The sequence below is a fragment of the Podarcis muralis genome, chromosome 1, assembly GCF_964188315.1.
Source record: "Podarcis muralis chromosome 1, rPodMur119.hap1.1, whole genome shotgun sequence".
Classification (NCBI taxonomy): domain Eukaryota; kingdom Metazoa; phylum Chordata; class Lepidosauria; order Squamata; family Lacertidae; genus Podarcis; species Podarcis muralis.
Window position 1 is genome coordinate 99,743,428 of NC_135655.1, and position 23,762 is coordinate 99,767,189.

General features: G+C 40.7%; 1 protein-coding gene across 12 annotated transcripts in view; it reads right to left on the bottom strand.

Annotated features, from left to right (window-relative positions):
* QTMAN (queuosine-tRNA mannosyltransferase) overlaps positions 1–23,762 on the bottom strand; it is a 347,554-nt gene that overhangs the window by 316,601 nt on the left and 7,191 nt on the right. For 11 of the 12 annotated variants that reach the window (XR_013394557.1, XR_013394552.1, XR_013394553.1 and 8 more), the window contains exon 2: positions 6,771–6,816. The exons of the other annotated variant lie outside the window; for it this stretch is intronic. The gene's annotated coding sequence lies outside the window, so the exon portion shown is untranslated. The remainder of the gene's footprint in view (positions 1–6,770; positions 6,817–23,762) is intronic. 12 annotated transcript variants of the gene reach the window in all.

The window sequence follows — 23,762 nt, forward strand, 5'->3', positions numbered from 1 at the left end:
AGGGTTTGAAGGCCCATCAGCTGATGGGGAACTGGGAGCACACAGGGTAGCTTTAGGCTCCTGATTGCTCCTTCCAAGCCGCACCCTTGCCCATCACATACCTGATGTCATGTATGGCACCAGATGTGGGCTGGGTGGGCTAAGCTTCCCCTGCCTTACAGACTGCACAGCAGAGCATGTTCTGAGAGCCAGGCAGGCAGGTGGTTGGGCTACTGACAGAAGTAGCTGTTTTGCTTATACAGATTCACTCACTGAAATGGGCGGCATTCAGCTAATTGTTCCACTTACACAACAAGGCTTTCCCCCCGTCCTCCTTTCCATACTCCCTGAAATTTGTCACCTCAGTCAATGCAACAGTGAACTCCTCCCAATGAGTATAAAAGAAAACTTGACCCAAGCCTAGCTGGGAACACACACAGGCCTGATTTTGCTGGGCCCTAGGACCCTGAAAAGCTCTCTAGAAATCTAAGTGGGTATCAGTATCTGTTGGCATGCTGATGCTGTGAGCCTGTCCATCTCATGTATAATCTGTATACAGTATATGTGTCAATAAAACCATACGTCACCAAAGGCACAGGAGTCCCTTCATTCAAAGTCAACCAGATTCCCTTCATTCTAAGGAAGAGGCAGGGAACCTCCAGCCCACCAAGCTACCCCATTTGGCCCACAAGACCACTCACCTGTGCTACACCCAGCATCATCAGGTGTGGGGCAGGTAAAAATCTGGCTCAGTCAAAAGTGGATTTGCTGATCAACTGTTCCTGCAACCCACTATGCAAAGAGAGCTAGCAGCTGGTTGTTGGGTCTTGCAGAGAGCCCCCTGCAAATTGCTGTACAAGACAGCAATTTGAAACTGGTTTCTCAATACAGTACCCGAGAATCAACCAATTGTCAGGTTTTGCTGTGGTTTCTCAAGAGGGTCTTGCACTGTACTTTTCAAAGCACTCTCATGATGTATGCAGAGCAAACAAACAAACAAACAAACATTGTGACATTGGATGATGGGCAGGTGGGTGATCCCGCCCATCTGCCAAACTTTATGCACAAGAGGTAGTGGAAATCACTAACTGGCCCTCCAGCCAGTCCCAGTTCTGTACCCATGTCCTAAGACAATCTTGATTTTGCCTCTCTGACCCCCTCAGTCCTGCCTTCATGTAGCTGTCAAGCCGCACTGTTCACCGGCTGCCACTGGTATCAAAGCAATTTGCAAGTCAACTGTTCTCCATAAAACATCACAAACTACGTAAATTCCACTATACTAAAATTCAGGTAATTCAAACAAACTAACGCACTAAGGCGTGTTTAAACTAATTTTTTAAAAGGAAGATTTGGGGCTACAAAGCACAAGTTATGTGTGTCAATAAAACTGGCTTCTTTTGCATTGATATTTCATTCCAAGCCCTGCGTTTCATTTTTATTATCTTAGTGTGTGTGGTCATGGGGAAAGGAGTAGATGAGCAACCTTTACGCAGGAAAATGGAAGACATAAGGAATAGACATGTGACCATGTAGAAAGAAGACAGATGCTCCACTGGATGAACAAAGGAGCCGCTTACATACCTGGCAAGTACTGTTTTAAAACAGATTTTCATGAACACAAGACACAAGTAAGAGATTTTGGGGGGACCAAATCCTACGCCTCCTTCCACAATCTGCATAAAATTCCAAGTGCACAGAATTGCAAAAGGAAAGCATACGTGTGCATGCTTATCTACACACACTCTGAGGAATTAATGCAATACTGTTATCTCTTTGGTAGGATGTGGAAGCTGTTTTGAAAGTGATACAAAACTGAAAGCATGACACTGAAGACAAATGATTTATGAACTGAGTAGGCTGTGGCCCTCCGACGAGCAACTTACATACTTCCCAGTGGAGTTCAGCAAAACAGCAAAAAATCTTTTTGAGCTTGGCAGGCCATCTCTGTAATTTTGAGCTTGCTTTTTTTTACCCATTCACTGTTTCACCTTATTTTTCTTTTTTAACGTTTCTTTATCCTTTTGATTGTATACCTTTGCCAGGTTGGAACCATGTGAAACTGTGAAGGTGGTTTCAGAGCTTAGATCAGAAGCCACCTGTGTGGGACTCTTAGCTGGGAGGCAGATGTAAAACTCTTCCTAGATAAGAGATAGCTTAGGAAAAGCTAGCTAACAGTTAACTTTTCTCCCTGGAAGCTTCTTTCCACTGGAATGTGTTCTTAAAATTGAGTTAACAACTATCAGGAGGATGGCTTTAAAAACAAATAAATACCCAAATAAGAACTATAGGAACCAACCTACGAATGGTAGCCATCTTTCACTTGGTCTTAATACACACCACTTAACAGTTCCTCGCTTCCAGCCCTAGAAGCTTTCATTACTGAAAACTTGATAACAGCACAATCTATCCTTCTTTGCTTGGACAGCCACTGAGTGACCTGCACACCACCAAAGCACCTCACAGTGTGGCTATGGTTCATGGTATTTGTATTCCATCCATCTGCCAAGGCACTCAGTACTTCATAGAAGAAGCCTACAGGCCTGTGAAGTTGGGGAGGCGGACAAAAGTATACATGAGAGATGGCTTGCCCAAAGCCACCCAGTATACTCCCTAGCCAAGCTCGGATTTGTGCCTGAATTTAACACATCCAAGCCCAACTCTCTAGCCACTATTCCAGCTTGGCTCTCCAGCATTAATGGGGTCAGAAATGTAGCACGCTAATAAAAAAAGCAATAGAAATTATAAATAAAACTTGTTATAGGAAATTAATTACTGGACTGGAAACGAAGAAGGGGAAGGGGAAGAAAGGGCTGGGAGTTGCAATGATTTCCTGTTAATAAATGAATTGCTGGATTTTGAGAGGGGAGAAATAGCTGAGGTGTTCACTGATTTTATTTGGCTAATAAATTAATTGGGGAGAAAAAGCTGGGGTGTGGAGTGCTTTTATTTTGGCAATAAATTAATTGCTGGAAATTAAGAAGGGAAGAAGCAGCTGGGGTGTGCAATGGTTTTTATTTTGGTAATAAGTCAATTCCTAGATACTTTGTGGTTAAAAGGGGTTCTGCTATTAATACAACTGATGATCAGCATTTATAATTCTTCTTCATGAAATTCCAAATAGAATGGGGCTTTTGACTGCATGCTTAATTTGCAGAGTTCGAAGGTGGGACCCAGTGCTCAAAAGGAAAATGAGCAGACAGTGTCAATATTTAAAAAAAAAAGGGGGGGGGGGATAGCTCGAGTTCAAGGCGTAAGTGAGAAAAATGCCACAGCATTTTGAAACTGTACCTGCAAATAGTGTTATTATAGTGTTATGACACAGCTTGTGATTTGGACAGCAAATCACTGTTATCTTCCCTCACTGACAATTACAGAACTTTTGTTATGACTCAGGAAAATGCACCTATTGATTACAATTAATTCAAATCTCCCATCTGCAAGGATCTTATACACAGGCTCAACAGGGCATCACTGTGCTTGCTTTGTCAACTAGATCACCACTGAACCTAATCCACGCACATTTTTTGCAAACTTTTTTATTAATGCTGAAAAACACCTTTCCTTAGTTATGGTTGTTGTCCAAAGGCATTAGGCAAATCAGCTAAACAGAACCTCCAGGTTGAGAAGGAATATTCCTCTGAGTATCAGTTGCAGGGTGACAAGCAGTGGAAGGTTATTTTTTTGTCCATATCCTGCTGTGGCCTTCTCATAATCTGACTATCCATTATACTGGAAGACGTATTTTATTCCAAGGACTGATTCCCTTAACAAGCACATCTTATGAGCCTTTAAGAAGGTATTTTTCTTTCAATTTTTAACTCTTTAACTCACAGGACATGGAGGAAACCTTAACAGCAGCAATTTTTCACCTTTCTAAATGAATGAATAAAAGTGCAACTAATTAAGGCCTGGAGAGGGTGAAGGGAGGTTAGGAAACAAGAGTAACTTCAGCTGCAAACAGAAAGATGTTTGGATGTGAAGTCACCCCAATGATGAACAAGAGAGGGGCAAACCTGATTTCTCAGTTTCTCGGAAGTCAAGCCTTACCACCTCTCAGTCACCAGAATACTTGTTATACTTTCTTTATTTGCCCTTCCCCCTGTAGAAATCCCTTGAGCCAATTAAAGGAATCCAAGTTCCACAAATTTAAAGGAACAGACACATACACAAATGGGTTCAGGTCTTTGATCTCTAACATCCAATTGCTTATCTCAATTAAAACAAGAGCTGAAAGTTACTACACAACCCTATGCATATGTCTTGGACATCCTGAAGTATTGAATGGGCCTTAGTTGTAGGTGGGTATGCACAGGATTGCAGTCCAATCTACAGAGTTTGGTATCAAATACTCCAATTTTTTGTTTTGTACACATAGCTTATATCTTGACACAGCAAGACTGGCCTGATTCTGATATTGATATTCACAAAGAGCGAAGCAACACAAATTTGGGTATCACCTACTTTCTCAATTAGATGAAACTTCTTCCACATTATTCTTGCAGTTTCTATTATTCATTCTATTATTCATTTCTTCACTGAATGACTAATGATTTCAGCTTCTGTATTTCAGATTTAGATATGGAAAACTGCTGATTAAAGGCTGAGGGGACTTTCCGCATAGTTATAAAGCCTACTTTCCAGGTGCAGTGGACATTAAAAGTGTACACATGGTGCTTGTGTAGTGGAGAGAGAAAATATGATGCCATAAAACAAGCCTATGTACAAAACTACTGCGATCCCATATGAAAACACTAATTCTACTAGCAGAGCAAAAAATAAAGAAAATGGTTCCACTAACAGCAGTATACAAGATATGAGTTCAAGTTCTACCTCTAGTTCCCACACTTGTGCGTCAACATTTACCCATTACCTGTTGACGTATTACTCAAATCGAAAAGGGAAAAAGCGGTATTTTCCTGTGCTGAAAAACACTGTTTGAAGTAATATAAAAACTACAGGTCTTGGTCACTCTCCCACACTCAAAGTCCATAACCTGGTCACAGAGGCCATGCTTTAGCTGCAGAAGGTCCCAGGTTCAAATAGTGTGACCCGGTATAAGGCAACACCTTCAGTCCTATATGTGATTTGATATTGGAAGTAGAGCCTAGCCTTGTGCATCCCTTTCCTTGCCTCCTTGACTGTGCAAAGAAAGGATTATCCCCTCCCTGTGTTGTTCTGATGCTTTTGAATTATGGTGCTGGAGGAGACTCTTGAGAGTCCCATGGACTGCAAGAAGATCAAACCTGTCCATTCTGAAGGAAATCAGCCCTGAGTGCTCACTGGAAGGACAGATCCTGAAGCTGAGACTCCAATACTTTGACCACCTGATGAGAAGAGAAGACTCCCTGGAAAAGACCCTGATGTTGGGAAAGATGGAGGGCACAAGGAGAAGGGGACGACAGAGGACGAGATGGTTGGACAGTGTTCTCGAAGCTACAAACATGAGCCTGACCAAACTGCGGGAGGCAGTAGAAGACAGGAGTGCCTGGCGTGCTCTGGTCCATGGGGTCACAAAGAGTCGGACACGACTAAACGACTAAACAACAACAACAACAATGTGTTGTTTTACTGTTATATTTGTATTGTGAAACAACTGGTATAGCATAAAAGTGTTTTAAATATATAAATGACTGCACCAGCGGCACCAACACTGAAATGAAGGACAGAAGGATCTGCCAGTTTTGCTTTTTTCGGTTTCTCATTTTCCCTAAGCTTACATTTAGTTACCAACACTTTGCAGCAATTTGCAAATAAAATTTGGGGGTGGAGGGAATGCATGAAAATTCATCAGGATTTTAGTGCGGATTTTTCCTAACACATTTTTATATGCAGTTTGACATGTTTTTTGCAAGCAGCTTTCTCTAATATAATGCATGTTTAGGTGTTATTTTCACCAATGTATTCATTTTTATACACACTATATGCATTCTTGTAAACTGTGTTTGGTTGACAAACTGCATAGCAAAATTTGAATAATTGCGAATTTCAATGGATAGTTGTGTTTCAGTTCTCATATTGTTTCAGAAGTACAAATTTGATAGATTTGGCTTCCAATGAGATCTGAATTGAGTTTCTCCCCAGTTCCTTACTGAAACAAACATTACAGATGCTACCCTCTCTCTAATGCATACAAGTCCAAGAGTAGCAGCCACAGGTTGTTTATGTAGTCAGATTGTTAACAGTGGTCACAGGGTTATATCCAATGCCACAAGCGGATTTCCAATCATGTTCTGTGACTTCCCTTTCTTTCCTCTCTTCCTCCCTCTCCCCAAATCTGTTGGGGGGGGGAGGGCATCCCCCTACCCTCCAGAGCAGATTTTGAGGACACACAAGGGACTGCAAGAGATGAATGTGACATTCCTTTGCACACACAGGTGCTTGTTGCACAAACAGTACTGCAGTGTTGGATAAAACACGTAGTTCAGGCAATATGCAGAGGTACAGTAAGTAACTCCTTAAACATGCTAGCAGCTTCACCCGTGTTCAAAGTGGCCTCTGGTCTGTGCACTACCTGAGAAAATAAATGAAGTGTGTATCTTTCTTATCTATAAAGGTAAATATAGTAAAACTATTCTACGTGACGAGTTCTCGGTTTTTGTCATCTTTGACGATAGAGGTAAATTTCATATTCTCTCAGGCTGTCATTTTGAAACTTTATGACTAGGACAGAAAATTGCTCTTCTTCATTATGAAGAAACAAATTTACTAGTTCTTTACTTAGTTTTGCAACACAGTTAAGAGCTAAACCAAGAAACATAAATATGCAATCCCACAGTAGAAATTCAACTTACTTTATGAAGACTTCTATGAAAACGTTTTTCTTTGGCACCCAGTGTTCTGTAAAAATATTTACAGAAACATTTTTTTCATTAACAGTATAGAAATACAAAGTCATACAGAAACTGATTGCTGAATAATTACACAAAATGATAAGACTTCCACTGCAGTTACGTCTACATGAGATGCAACAAGCATTTCTCAACAAGATTAGAACCGTACAGTTGTTGATATTTACGTGCTCTGTTTCATCATGGCAATCCATTCTAAAATTATCAAAATGCCACAAGACATACTTTATCTACAGTGTATTATAGAAATTCAACACAGCAGCTGCTACCCCAAGTTTATTTATATGTACTTGAAACCTCGATGAAAGCTCAATGAAGATTGAAACCTATGCACACTTAACTAGGTGCAGGATTCTAACCACATCACTTGTGCAGGTCTATCACTAGGACTTTTAAAAATCCTGTTTAAAATGTATTATTAGAATCCTAGCAGTGAGTCTCCCTTCATCAAGCATTTGTGGGTTTTGATTTTTACAAGGAAACCAGCTAGTATTAAATACCAAAGAACAAGCTGGTCAGAACTTCAAGCTTAACAATAATAGTTTGTCAAGGAAGGTACGGTATATACACCAGTTGCAAGAGCTAGCACTTTCCAAACAACATTATTTAGAGCCCCGGTCTCTCTCTCTCTCTCTCTCTCTCTCTCTCTCTCACACACACACACACACACACACACACACACACACACACAGCAATTCACTTGCTTTATACTTACAAAATACTTTTATATACACAAAAATAATTTGTTGCTAGGTTTTGGTAATTTTTAATCTACCGTTAGCATTCATCACACTTCCCTTTCATCACATTCCTCAAACATAATGGCAGAAGAAAAAAGTTCTTTCTCTCTGAACTCTGTCATAAATACAATCTGGGAGGCAAGGGTTCGAATTCCCTCTCAACCATGAAGCTCACTGGGTGATTTTGGGACAACCACACTCAACCCAACCTCCCCTCAGAGGTTTGTTGTGAAGATATACGGGGGGGGGGGGGGTTAGACCCTTGACCTGCTTAGAGTAAAAAGTGGTATATAAATGTAAGAAATAGATCGTGGGGGTGGGGGTGTGATCTTTCTGTATGCCTTTTCTCTGTAATAACATCGGGTGCCAACCAATACTTCCACTCTACAATGTTAAGGGGCTGTCAGGAATGCAGCTTCATCCACAGGTCAGGAAAAGGACTCAAGATGCAAATTGCAATCAGCTTTTATTCACAAAAGTAATAGCACAATGGAGTTTGTTGAAGGCATTGCTGGAACTGGCATTTGGAGTGGGAACATTGGATGCCACCCATTACTTTCTCTTTATCTCAATATCTCTATCAGGTCAATTTTAGACAGCTGTACACCACTGAGTTAACTTTCAACATTTCATATTGTCACACAAGTCACCTGCTAACACTGTGTGGTCCTGCATGATGTTTACTTAAATGGGGCATCTCTAGGTGTGCAAAAAAATAAAAAATGGATGCACAAATGGTAATAATTGAGCAGACTGGAAATAAATAAATACAATTCTAATGAAACTCCCTGAACTGGACAACTTAAAACATAGAGCATGCACAGCACTCCTGTATGTCAATGGAACCTCCGGTTACAGCAGTAAAACTGACAGCATTTCATTTTCCTTTAACACATTCAAAATTTGTTCAGTGATGAAAGGATATTCAGAACAAGTCAGAATTTTTATTCAGAAAGATAGATTTTTGATGACCCACATCTGCTCTATTAACTTTTACAGAAATTTCTTGCAGACACTGCTGAAATGAAATACTAATTTAAAATGTCAAGAACCCTCCCACCCAAACATCTAGAGAAAAGCACCCACATGTGCTATACAGCTGTTTTACTTTGAAATGGGGAAACCCAATGTTGCACCTCTTAAGAGGTGGGGGGGGGAGTGAAGTCAAGATTCTCCCATACCTCAACTAAACTGACATGTGGCATGACATTTGAGGCATGTGCTTTCAATATACGCCTTACAAATGGACTGTAAATGCTTACTTTCTAGAGATGATGCAAACTGCAGGTACGAAAATGGAAACACTAACCTGTGTTCTAGTTTCAATCTTGAAAGTACTTGTAGAAGTTGCAACCACATGTTTCAAGATGATTCAGAAACGCCTTACCTTAGACACTTTAAAGCATTGTGTTGGATTCTGCTTGCACAAAGGCAGCATTTTCAAATTTCCAAAAAGCTCATTTGTACAAGATCTTAAATCAACAGATTTTGAACTATTTAAGTAGGGTACACTATGGAGCAGGGGGGCAGCAAACTATTTAGCTTTCATCTTTAAGTTAATACTTCATCAGCTCACTGCCTTGCTAACAGCAAAGAGATATGATACTGTATGCTTAACAAATTTCACCTACAGGAAACAGAACCTATTTCACTTAAAATTTTGATTTTTACTTATCAGTCCTAAATCCAGAGCATGGAAGTTGTTCTTCCATTCACAATAGTGGGGTAATTGTGTCAACTTGTGCCTTTATTGGCAGCCCTCCCACAACCTGTCTAACATCACACCCAAATGTCCTCCCAACCCCAGGAACAGATTCTCAGAGGTACAGGGGCTGTGGAAAGATGGGAGGGTGAAGAAAGCCTGTTGTGAGAACTTTTCACTCTGCTTCATTCATAAAAATAAAGTTAGGATCCAAGTTCAAGTGCTTTAAAACATCCGTACTAAGTTCAGGTACATTGATTGTTTCAGCATTCAGCTAGACAGAAACACACCCATACAAATGCTGTTCATTAGATTAACATAAGCAGTTCCGCCGCACTGCATCCATTCAGATCAACTCCTCTGCACACCATCCTTATAAATAAGGTCAGTTATAGGCATGATAATATAAGGGGAAGCACTGAAGTCAGGCAGCAGCACGCTCTACCACAGAACGGTGGAATTTGGCTTACCAAATTCATGGTCTCTGATCTATATAAAAAAGGAGCAAAATACCTCTTAAAAAAAAAAAGTTGCTCAGAATTTAAGTACATATTTCATGGTCAAGAAATTGGGACTCTTCGTCCATATCTTCCATTTCTTTCTCTGGCTACATCAGCACGTAAATTTTCAGCACCTGATTAAGTGACAGGTTTGGAGCGTTTTCAGCTACAATCACACACAGGCTTTTGCTTCAGTCCAGAGTGCTGTAATAAGATCAACCTGAGCAGCAGGTGACCTGCCTCAGGCAGTAACCAGCATAGAAACTACAGAAAACGCATATTCAAAACATTCTGAGTTCTGTACAAATACAAAAGATAATCTGAACACATTCAATTTAGAATATTCGCTAGCAGCTGCTGGGTGCTGCCATGCATATTAGAATTGTAGAATCGCAGAGTTGGAAGGGACCCAAGGGTCATCTAGTCCAACCCCCAGCAATGCAGGTATCTAAACTAAAGCATCCGTGACAGGTGGCCATCCAACGTCTGCTTAAGAACCTCCAAGGAAGGACTATTATCTTCTGACAGGAAAAGATAAAGGGTGCAGCATTACCCATGCTTTCCCAGCTTTTGTTTTTGTTTAATTTTAGTTTTTGGCTTTTTTGTTGTAACTAGTTGGCTGAGGGAGTTGCTTGTTGCTTCTGGAGTCCCCTGCTCCCCAACCTAAATAGGATTGATTGTTGTGTTTAAGAACACTTCCGTCCACTTCCATTTCGACAACATCCAAAACTGCTAACAAAGGAACCGTCAAGAATGTATTATTTTTAACCCACAAGTACAATAAAGCAGTCATAAAAATAACTTGACACAGCAGACAAAAATCAAATTAAGATCAGCAGAACAGAATCAAAATTAAAAACAGCAGAGCAGGCTATAGATAGGCAGACAGATAGATACATATGTCAAAAAGTGATTCCCTCTACCTCAGGCATCCCTAACCTGCAGCCTTCCAGATGTTTTGGCCTACAACTCCCATGATCCCTAGCTAACACTAGTGGTCAAAGATTATGGGAATTGTAGTCCAAAACATCTGGAGGGCCGAAGGTTGGGGATGCCTGCCCTACCTCATCTCAAATGTCCCACAAAATGGTAAGCTTTCACTTTGCTGGAAACCAAGGATTGAAGGGCCCAGGCAAATACCCAAATGGACAAAGTTCATCTAAGTTGACCTCTCATATACAGTCTGGATTATCTTTAGCATAAGATTTCTCTCTCTCTTTATTTATTTATTTATTTATTTATTTATGCAAATCACTATCAATTCCCATGTTACTCCAATGGCACCATTTTTTCCAACACTTTTTCTGCTATGTTCAAGGAATGAAACTTTATGTGTATGAATTATCCACCATGAGGTGGATAATCGTGTCAATAACTTTGTTTAAGCACAACATTAAAACACAGTTAAATTTCATGCTGGGTGTATTTACTGAATTGGATTACTGCAATGCAAACATTCAGACAAACAACAAACACCTGCAGTTGGGGTTTTTTAAAATCATCATCATCATCAAGCTTTCCTTGAGAAATGCTGCCTTCCATAGGTGTCCATACATAGTCAAAACTACTTTTAAAAATCAAAAATTTAAAGGAAGCTGAAAATTTGGTATAAGAATACTGCTGGGAACTGCAAGGGGAAATGCCATACAAATGTTAGCAGTATTGTCCACTGGCAGCTCTCTTGTGCCTAACTTTGAAACTGTTTTTGTTTTATTTGGGGAAGGTCTGGAACATCATCCTTTGGAGATTTGGGGGTGGGAGGATGCAACTTGTGTTAGGGAGAAAGAAAAGTGTATGAAGCATATGCATGTGTGTTCCAGAAGAAACAATTACAGTGGTACCTCAGGTTAAGTACTTAATTTGTTCCGGAGGTCCGTACTTAACCTGAAACTGTTCTTAACCTGAAGCACCACTTTAGCTAATGGGGCCTCCCACTGCTGCCGTGCCTCCATAGCACGATTTCTGTTCTCATCCTGAAGCAAAGTTCTTAACCTGAAGCACTATTTCTGGGTTAGCGGAGTCTGTAACCTGAAGCATATGTAACCCAAGGTACCACTGTACTTGAACAATACTAATTGGCAATATAACATTTCCTAGATTGCATTTAGGCCATTAAAATATTCAATAGTTATTAATAATCTGGAAATCATATTTTGATCATTAAAAACAGCAGACCTGTATATTTATTTATTTATTAAGCTCCATTGCCGACTGACGTCTCTTGCTTCATTTCTGAAACCCAGAAGCTTATGTATTGTTCAAGAAACTGACATTGCCAGCAAAAGGCTGTGGCTTTCACATATGTGCCGTTCTGGACATGTGCATCTGCCTCAAAGCCAGAAGGAGAAATGGTAACTGAGCATGCAAAAGCAAATCACTCTTTTTGCCAGGGCATTCTTGCAAAATCTGCTAGAATGTATTGTAATCCACTGTTGAACCGTAGCGGTGGTTGCTTGTCAGCAATTCTAGGGTGACAATCTTAAGAAAAAGTAGTAACAAATGCAGCCAGAATTATACAGGGCAATATACCCTGGGCTCCTCGGAGAGGAAGGGCAGGACAGAAATTTAACAATAAATACATACTCAAAATTACCCTCTCTAGATCCTATGTGTTCCTATCCAAACACATCCATCAGGGTGGGTCACTAGAAGAAAACAGCACCCCTACTCCCTTCACAGAAATAACATCAAAGTACTATACAGGTCATCCAAGGAACAATCCTGTTGATCGCAGCCATACATATCAAAGTCAATTCTGGCATTCCCTCTCTTAGCAGCACAGGAAGAAACAGGTTAGCTCCAACCATGGCATTATCCCCTAGCACAGCCATTTAGTTTCTCCATAGAAACTGAGGAGTGACATTCATTTCCTAGGCCATCAATCTTCCTAAAGTCCTGGGGTTCCCAACATGGCACCCTTAGACACCTCTATGGCCAAGATTGAAGCCCACCAGACAGGGTGATGTACAAAAAAGTTCCTTGATGCTTAGCCTGGAATACGTCCCTCAACAATGCATTTTGATTCTGATTATTAACAGGTGGCCAAATTGGCCCACTTCCTGCTTCATATATCACAATGGCAGGGAACCTGTGGTCCCCATATATTTTGGGGGCAATTTCCATTAGTCTCAGCCAGCATAGTGCTATAGATAATGGAAGTTGTGGTCCAACATTTGGAGGGTCACAGATTCCTCCCTGCTGACATACCACAACAAGCACCACTTAGGCCTCTTGAAAATAGTTATTAACACGTTTTTCGAAATGCAAAACTCATTTCAACATTGGAATTTGAGCCTCTATAGCAGTTCCACAATACAGTGGTACCTCAGGTTAAGTACTTAATTCGTTCCGGAGGTCTGTACTTAACCTGAAACTGTTCTTAACCTGAAGCACCACTTTAGCTAATGGGGCCTCCTGCTGCCGCCGTGCCGCCGGAGCAAGATTTCTGTTCTCATCCTGAAGCAAAGTTCTTAACCTGAAGCACTATTTCTGGGTTAGCGGAATCTGTAACCTGAAGCGTATGTAACCTGAGGTACCACTGTACCTCAAACAAATCAATACTGCGTTTCTTAATATTAAGTACTGGCTGAGCAAACATGACGATCCGCCATGTTTATAGGGTCAAATTTATATAAAAAAACCATATATATTATTCCAAAAAAGATCAGGAGTCAGACTCTGGAGTCGAATTAATCTTAAAGATCAAAAATAGAGAAAAACTAAAAATGTGTGTGTGTGTCTATGTTCAAAAGTTCAAAAATTTTAACTCAAGGGTGTTTCAAACTGCAGCTGCAACAGGCTTGCAGCCTTCAACCGGCGTCCAAGTGAGGCAGGGAGAGAAGGCCACTTGCGTGTAGGACCAAATTCCCACAGCGGGCACCAAGCCTCCAACTGGGCCTTGTTTGGCTGGCACTCTGCCCTCCCAGGCCCAAAGCAAGTCTCCCCCAGTTCTCTGGAGGGACCGCCAGAGCTACAGAGCAGCAAAAGTTGCTTCTGTTGTTGCTGTTGACACACGGCCCGATTCTTTAAAATTGCAACAATTCTATAATGGAGGTCTCTCTTGACAAAGCCCCAACTTCAGGCCAGCTGAATGCCTCAACGGTGCCTCAGAAATCCTGCAGCCCTAATCCCTTTAACAACAAAGATCTGTTACTTTGCTTAGCATGAAGCAGGCCTCAGAGGCCTGTGTGTGGTGTGTGTGCCTTGGCCTGTAAGCCAAAAGTCTCCTGTTTACATTTTCCCTATTCCTTTTTTTAAAAAATGTTGTTCTGAGAGGAGCCACAAAGGGCTAGCTTTGTCCACAAGGAACAAGGGAGCTCGGGAAGTCGCTCCTTCTCCATCTGCCTACTTCAGGGCGCTGTCGCTGAAATCAGGATGCAAGATTTCTAACATAGAATAGACCTGCCATACGAGCCACTCTTCTCTCAAATGGCCATTCTCTCCAACATCAGCCATATTTATAGATCAGCTGGGTGCAAATGGACTGATGCTCTCATGCACATGAGAGGGCTTTTGATCCAGTGGATGCCTCTGCTAATGCAAGGAGGGAAGGAATTTTTGCCAATTCCCCTTCTTCCCCCCCAAAAGACTCAGCTCTAGAGAGCTGGGAGACAGGATAGAAAGTGGACTAGGTAACTACATGAGGAAGGGTGAATCAGCAAAGTAACTTCCTTTTCTCTTCCTATAGCAAGAGGCACCCACTGTCTCAAAAGCCCTTCAGTGAGTGCAAAGGCACCAACAGAATCCCATGCACTGGCACAAAGACTCCCCCGTGCACTTGTTGTGAATTATTATTGTTACATTTTGAATTGCTATCCTATTGTTTTAACGCAAGCCAAGCTAGGAATGGAAACCTTGAAGAGCAGTGTATAAATAAATTCACTTAATAAATAACAAAGAAATAACAAATAAGAGATAACAAAAAGGAACCTACACTACATGCCTCACTTTGTGATCGCACGATAGATCTTACTAAAAACAAGAAACTGGCATCGTTTAAACATTAAATAGGATCACTTTTTGAAAGGTTATGAATTACTTATTTTAAATAATCAAGGAGGGTTAGAAAGTAATTCACAGTAACACAAACCCCAAAATAAATAGAGGTATTAAAAATAATATAGCTCACTCCCCCAATCAGAGCAGAGTTAACTGCATACACAGTATGATCACCAATTTATTATGCAGAATTCTTTAAAAGCCAGAAAGTAATAAGTGACATGTTTTTGTTAAAAACGTTTGGACCTAATTTCAAAGAGGAACTTTGACATATTCAGGCAGTGTTCCTAAATAAACTCAACAAGGCTTACTTCTACGTAAATGTGTTTAGGATCATTCAGTTAGCCAACAGTTAGTAACTCAATTTGATTAGATTGGGCAGTCTTGAACAATGGAGCAGCCAGAGAATTCCTTCATTTCTTGAGGTAGGAAATAAACCTAGTGTTACTGCTAACATTTCAAGCCCACATTTGGAAACAGCAGCTATAAAGGCATTATCAAAATACCTTCAGTTTAAACAGCTAAGACAATATGACTCCCTGGCCTTAAAAGATACACAATTTAATTATAAAATACAGGATTTACTTATATGAAAGGCAAAGCAATGCCCATTGCAGAATAAAAAATAGAAGGTCTAACATCAGTTGGTGCACGAAATGCAGTAGTTTCTGAATGAAATGTTCTGTATGGTTCCATTCCAAATAACACCTTTTCTTTCCTACAGCTCTTTCCATATCTCCCTTCTAAACAGAGGTCTCTGGTTTCCCATCTTAATCCAGCTATGTGAAGATTGACAGAAACAAAAGGTTCTAAGAGGAAAGTTTGAAGGAATCAGCCCTTTGTTTCTAAGGCCAGGAAATTGAGATGGCAATTATTGAACTTGTCTGGAAGTGAGGGTTTCCTACCCACAAACATCCTTTCATAAAATCATAGGATTATAGAGTTGGAAGGTACCCTGAGGATCATCTAGTCAACCCCCTTGCAATGCAGGAATATGCAGCTGCCCCATACGAGGATCAAACATGCAACCTTGGCATTATCAGCATCACCCTCTAACCATTAGAGCTATCTGGGCTGACCCAAACCTACAGCTCCCAATATTCCCAGTCAGTCTCCCATCCAGGTACCAACCAGGCCTGATTCTGCTTAGCTTCTGAGATCAGGAAGGAAGTGGCACACTCATAACACATTATTCCTACAACTGCTAAGATTGCAGCAGTCCTTATAGGAGATTCCATAATCAACAGAAGTTTCAGGAATTGCAGAAGGGGACAAAAGTGAGACCCCAGGAAAAATTAGTAGTACCACCATATGCTCAAGCCAATCTTAAGTAAGTCAAGTTTCACTCTGGTGCTTAAAATGGGTTATGCTTTCACCACTTAATCACGTATTTGTAATCAGGTAAAGACAGCTGGTTAAAATTTAACAAGAACATCTGGAAACGACATGAAGTATATGCATCCCTTCCTTGCTTGATGCAGGATTCTTGGCATCTTTGCCAATCTTTCCGAACTAATAAATATTATGTCTAAGCAAGCAGTGCTTATATGGAGATTTGATGCTAGCTGGACAAGAGGCAGGAGGAAGTGGACAGGTTCCCTGCAGGATATACCCAGCGGACTGTCATCATGATCAGTTAGGTGTGAATGGTTCCCATAGACATTGCAAAGCAAAGGCAGGATCAATCTGGAAGCTAAACATGTAGTTCTATAGCAGGATTTTTTTTTTTAAAAAAAAAGAAAAAACTGTACTTCAATTCGAAACTCATGAACACAAATATGCAGACATGTTTTTTTCCATATGGATGGGACGCGGGTGGCGCTGTGGGTAAAAGCCTCAGCGCCTAGGACTTGCCGATCGAAAGGTTGGCGGTTCGAATCCCCGCGGCGGGGTGCGCTCCCGTCGCTCGGTCCCAGCGCCTGCCAACCTAGCAGTTCAAAAGCACCCCCGGGTGCAAGTAGATAAATAGGGACCGCTTACTAGCGGGAAGGTAAACGGCGTTCCGTGTGCTGCGCTGGCTCGCCAGATGCAGCTTTGTCACGCTGGCCACGTGACCCGGAAGTGTCTGCGGACAGCGCTGGCCCCCGGCCTCTTGAGTGAGATGAGTGCACAACCCTAGAGTCTGGCAAGACTGGCCCATACGGGCAGGGGTACCTTTACCTTTACCTTTTTTCCATATAAACTCCATATCATGACGCTATCCTTAAAGTCAAATAGGATCACTTTCTGGGGGGAAACTGTGTGGTCGAAGCCTGAAATTTTAATGTTAGAACTTGTATATTGTTCTTTCATAGCAAGTACACAAAATAGGGTGCAATAAAACAATTAGCTGATTCTGTGTACAATTTATTCTACTACCTTGGACAGAGGTGCCATCAAAGAATACTGAGGGGGCCTGATGCGATGTCCTGATGTCACGCCACACCCGGCTCCATGTTTGGCCTCAACAATGCGGGGGTCAGCTCCCTCAAAAAAAAGACTGAGGGGGTCCGAAGAGCCTCAGCACCCTGGAGCTGGTGCCTATGACCTTGGACCTTCATCATCTCATTCTGCTTCACATATAGACCACGGGGAGCTATTAAGAGCTAGTGCATACAAAATGGCTGCTAAGTGGAGGACACTTTAGACTGATGCCCGTGGTGGAGTTATGTCCATGCTGACATTAATGTGTGCCACACAGACTGGAAAATATTATTTTCGTCAGCTTAAAGATAGTTTTGAAGATTGGCAGTAGCCACTATGTTGATATGGCCACCTTGGAGAACCATGTAAAGCAGTATCTGTGTGACATCATGCCCACCCCAGCAACAACTTCATTATTCAGTTAAATAAGTAGAGATTAGCCACAGTCAAATCAGAGATCCACAAGTGCAAATAGCAGAATCAGTTTTACGAACATTAGCAAAATATAAAGCAAGAAGAGGAAAGCAGGATTATTGGGTGTTTAGATATCCTTTGATCTGTTAAGAAGGAATACTCAAGAGAACAAGTTTCCTAAATCTACAAAGAAACAATGAAAGCACTAGTTGTAAATAAACTCAGTGTTGACACTCAAACAATTTGATAATGTAACAATCTGCATAAAGCCTGCATTTTCAAAAATTATTATCTAAACAGAGTCCTAGTCCATTGACCAAAAGATATCAAAATTATCCCTTTATTACAAGCGATCCTAGAATCCCCCTTGAGGCTAGGGCTATCAGAAAATATTTAGCTTGTTTCCAAGCTAATATTTTTCTTACTCCTTTCATTATGAAATTGTAACACATTTTCAATAACTTTTAGCTTTGCTAAACACAACCGCAAGTAATTTCCCAGAACTCTTGAAAAACCTGACATGTGAAATGATTCTCTCGTCAACTTGTGCATTATTAAGCTGAAAGGAGGCATGTAAGATCATTTGATCATTGAAAGCAATGGAAAAACATTGGGAGCTTCAGGACAGATGGACGAACTTCAGGTCATATAAAACATTACCAAAGCTATATTTGAAGAAAGATGTGAAAGTGCCCTGGGTAAGACTACTCTGCGTTGCTAAGGAACACTGAAAATGGATGAAATAACTTGTCTCAGTTAAACAGAGCAAACTCCAACCATTTCTTGTTTATTTCTGCAATGTTTTCTCCTACTGATTATTCATTTTAACAAGTATACAAAAGATAATCCCTCATTAAACCATTTAGACAGGGAAGAAAAGATGAACACCATGCAAGTGCTTAAAAATAGCCAAGTTAAGGAATAAACATTCTTCTGGGAACGGGGGACGACTCAACCACCATTTTGTTAAAAATACAAAAGATGCTGGCATTCACAAAGGACTGTGAGGATTTTGGTTAACTACTAGAAAACGCCAAAATATATGTAACAGTAAATGTAATATACACATTACAATAACACTTGTATCAGCTCCATGCCTGACTAGAGAATTTGGCATTTTAAAAAAATCAATCATGGCATAAAGAACTATTCATGCCATGGGTTGTATAATATGATATATACTCTCTTCTTTTCTCCATGAAGATTGGTCTGAAACATTAAACTGTAACATGGGAAGTGGCCTTCAGAAACTTGAAATGGAACACCCTTTGGAATGTTTTTTTGTGATTTAAAATCCATCACTGCCAGTTTCATTCACAGAAAGTCTAGATTTTCAACTGGTAAATCAAGCAGATCACTGCCCTCACGTGAAGCAACCCCAACAGTACCAATGCCCCTTGACATTTTTTCTTGATGACACTGCCAGGACACTGTGCCAACATAGCCTAAAAGTGGTGAGAATAAATAAATAAGAGTGGAATGTAGATAGTCCATTTTATTTTCGATTAGGCAATCCTTTTTTATTTTTTACTCAACCCTAGCAGCTAAAAACACTAAAAACCAGGCCAAACAAACAAACAAACAAATTCCTGCTTTTCTGTCTTTTTTCCAAAGGTGGATTATAACTGGATTTTGATAAAAACAGCTGCCCATTTCATCTCCCTTGCTGCAAATCATCAGCAGGAAAGTGACGTACGGTAAATGGCATGAAAGTCATTGGGAATGTAGCTAATACGAACAAACAAACAAAAAGCTACAATAACAATAATACTGACCAACTTTGGCTACTAAAAGCAGCAGAACTTCATGTTTTAGTGGATACAATTTTAACATTTAACTAGTTAAAAGTTCTAACAACATAAAGAAAGAAAGAAAGAAAGAAAGAAAGAAAGAAAGAAAGAAAGAAAGAAAGAAATGCACAGACATACAGCCAAAGCCTACGCCTGTTTACTCGGAAGCAAGGCTCACAAAATTCAATGGGATTTACTCTTTAGTAAGTGCACACAGGATTTCAGCCAAAGCCTCTTAATGGAGCATCATATGAAGTTATATTAAGAGGCTTTGGCTGAAATCCTGTGTTCACTTGCTAAGGAGTAAACTTCATATGAACATAACCTTCAATAGAAGTTTGGACTGTTTGTTCCAAGGAAAACACAATATGATTTCTCTGTGGAATTAACACACATTCAGAACACTGTGATGTCAGTTCTACCTTAACTTCCAACTGCCCTGTTCTAGCCAGAATAGTGTCAATTTGCAAATTCCGGTCCCAAGGAAATCTCCACCCTACAAACCTCCATTTTTTTTAAAAAAAAAGCAACTATATTTTATTCCTGCCTGTTAGTAAAAGCTTAAAACCTAGAAAGTCAGCATCACGACAAATCTGCCTGTCAAAAGTTGTATCTAGATCTCTGTAATCTTCATATTATTTCCTTATGACGGCTCTAAAAAACAATTTTAGAGGGTCACATAAACAGCTATACACTGAGGCAAACAAAGAAACTCAATATAAAACATTAAGTTCAAATGCTGTGCTCATTCCCAACCACCCCATACAAAAAAACCACAACCAGATGCTTTTACTATTGGCTGGTTCCAGACCGCTGAAATTAAGGGAAGGAGAAGACCAGGAACAGAGAAGGAGAAACAGGCTTATGTTGAAGGAAAGCCAAATGGAGAAGGAGCAGAGGCAAGGAAAGAGCTTGCTTCATCCTTTTACCCACTCCTCTAATTTACTGCTAGACTGCATCAATAAATTAGCATCAGGGGGATACAGGGGTCAACATGGCCTTGAGACAATGTACCCAAGGTCCCCCCAAACCTGGCAGCATCTCCATTTGTAGGGCAAAAGGTATATTTCGTATCCTGCTCCCTTCTAGTAACAGGTAGGTTTTTAATTATTAAAGTGAGCAATCAGTATGTGTTTTTATGAAATGTACTAATTGCAAAAAATGAATATTGATCTAAACCAATAATAATAATAATAATAATAAATTTTATTTATATCCCGCCCTCCCCAGCCGAAGCCGGGCTCAGGGTGGCTAACAACAATAAAACAGTACAAAAGGGACAATTCATTTGGTTTTGGTTTTTTAATACTCATAAGGCCATCCGATAGCCACGTTCTCTGGGCAGCTTATAGAAAAGCTTCACCATCAACTCTGGGTACACTTGGCAAATAGGTTTGCCCTGAAGAAGGGATTTACAGCCTCAAATACACCGAAACATTGAACACTTTGTTCAATAAATCTGTGATGAAGATTGACAAACATACCGGTCTTAAAAACATCAGCGCTTGCCTGTCTGCCTGATGCACTGAAGAAGCATCAACATTTGCAATACTGTACAAAATGGCATGTCCTATCCCTGGTAGTAGTACCCTGGAGACTCCTGTGACCTCCTAAAATATTGTGCATTGTTTTAACATTTTTAAGGATGTTTTTAAGCACAAACTATTAAGGAATCAAGGGCAGACACATGTAAATTGGCTGCCAAGGTCACACAATCTCAAAGTGAGTGAATGATTATATTTCTTAACCATCCTAAACAACTCCATTACAAATGTGTCCAGTCCAGTTCTGAGAACACCAAGCATTCAAATAGTCTCCTAATTTGCAATTTTTGCAGTTAAAGATCTAACACGGCCATCTGTTTTACAAGGAGCCTGTAGATTAAATTTTAAAAGAAAGCTAATAGTTTTATGCAGAAGTGAGACTAATTTTTAAAGCATTGCCAGCAACAATGATCAGGGCCATGTAACCCTGCAACTATAAATCATATCCAAAAACAAAAGGAATTTATGACAACAGAAGCATTTTGTTCCTTTAAGGGGAGGAGGGAGGTTAAGTGCAAGATCAAGACAGGAAATTGTTCTTGTTAAGCTGAAAGATCATGTAATTGTTTATTTGGGAAAACTCTGATTTACCTTAAACTATGCGCAAGGTTGGAATGAGAAGGTCACTGTGTATTAAATTGCAGTCCAGTAGACAACCAAGGTCAAAGGCAAATTTTCTGAAAGTTTATATTAGAAAGACCTCAAGCTTTTGTATTCACAAAATATGGCCAAGATTTCCCCTTGGGGCACCCAACTCCACAGCATATAAACCATATATAACAAACCCTGCAAGCCACAGAGAGTGTTGAAGGATATTAATTTAGAGATTTTTACATGTTGTTGGGTCAAAACAGCAAAGCAAGGTTGCTTTAAATCTTCCGATAAAGCCCTTGGTGGGGTCCAAACAGTGTACTGGACTTTGACCTGGAAAACTGTGTTGATGGGCCAAGTTCAGACACTTTCTGGGTGGCCCTGAGCAAATCACTGCCTCAAAAACTCCGCTTCCCTAGGAAAAACAAAACAAAACAATGATCTCCCTTATGGCATTTGTTAGAAGAAGACAAAAGGTGGAGTTCTACAAGCTTTTCACCCTCTGGAAGCAGTTCATTGCCTCCAAATTACATCAGTGTGTTAATGTAAAGCTTCAGAAAGCAGAGGATCCCGAGCTAAAAGATTTGTATCTCCCTTTCCTAGCTTACAACTTTGTACAAAGTTATATATACATTATGTATATATAATCTCTTTTTTCAGACTAGCAGTCAGGAGATGCAGTGTTGTAAAATGTGAAGCAATCCGTGTCAGTCTGTTGGATATTCACACATTTATTTTTATTTTCACATCTCATCCACAGCAATATGGTTAAGGTGTATATTTAAGACATTTACTTTTGAGACATATCTACCAAGGCAACACTAAAAGTTCTGTACTTATTGCAGTAAGGCTGTGTTATAATCAGTACTAAATGAATTCACAGTCTTATTGTGGTTTCTGGGGGTCTCCATGTTAAGAATCTAGAAACCAAAATATGAACCAACTACTCCTCAAGGTGAAAACCAGTTGAAGTATCAGAAAGCACTGCACTGGCAGTCCTAAACTCAGGTTTAAATGAGAGATGCTATCTTGGAAAACATGTGGTTTCAACCTACAGCAAATTGGAGAGCCTTAAACCACACCTATCAATTCTCCTTTGCAGATACCCCTCTGAGCTGGTTTCCCCCAACCTATATTAACATTCAGGTATGGCCCCCACTAGGGACGCAGGTGGCGCTGTGGGTAAAAGCCTCAGTGCCTAGGGCTTGCCGATCGAAAGGTTGGCGGTTCGAATCCCTGCAGCGGGGTGCGCTCCCGTCGTTTGGTCCCAGCGCCTGCCAACCTAGCAGTTCGAAAGCACCCCCGGGTGCAAGTAGATAAATAGGGACAGCTTACAAGCGGGAAGGTAAACGGTGTTTCCGTGTGCTGCGCTGGCTTGCCAGATGCAGCTTGTCACGCTGGCCACGTGACCCGGAAGTGTCTCCGGACAGCGCTGGCCCCCGGCCTCTTGAGTGAGATGGGCGCACAACCCTAGAGTCTGTCAAGACTGGCCCGTACGGGCAGGGGTACCTTTACCTTTTATGGCCCCCACTAGGGAAATACACAACAAATGTCCTCTGCAAATGTCTCCACAGCTCTGCATTAGGAAGATGTAGCATTCCTGGACATGTCCCGGGCAAATATTGGGAACCTTGAGACAAAGTGATCATCATTTCCTCTTGGATTTCATGATACAGAGGAAAGGGAAAGGGAAAGGAGAGTGTAGTTTCTGACCAAGGGATCTCGCCTAGTAGTTCCTTCATCTTTTTGAAGAAGGCAGATTTCAAAAAGATGAAGGAACTACTAGGCGAGATCCCTTGGTCAGAAATACGCAAAGAGAAGGGAGTCCAAGATGGATGAGAGTTTCTTAAAGGTGAAATATTGAAGGCCCCAAACCAGAAAATTCCAACAAGAAAGAAAAGTAGGAGGCATCTAAGGAAACTGGTGTGGAGCTTACAGATGAGCTGAGATTAAGAAGGGTGTGTATAAAAAATAAAAATATGGAAGAAAGTGGAAATCACAAAGGAAAAGGATGCAAGAGTAACCAACAGTTGCAGGGAGAAGGTCAAGCATCCCAAAGCTCAGAATGAGCTCAGGCTTGAAAGAGAGGTTAAAAATAATTTTTAAAGGTTTCTTCGGCTATGTCTGAAGCAAAAGGAAGAACAAGCAACTAGTAGGTCCTCTGCATGGAGAAGAGAGAGGAATGCTATTGGATGACAGAGAGAAGGTGGAACTGCTCAGCATCTGCTTTGCTTCTGTCTTCATCCAAAATGA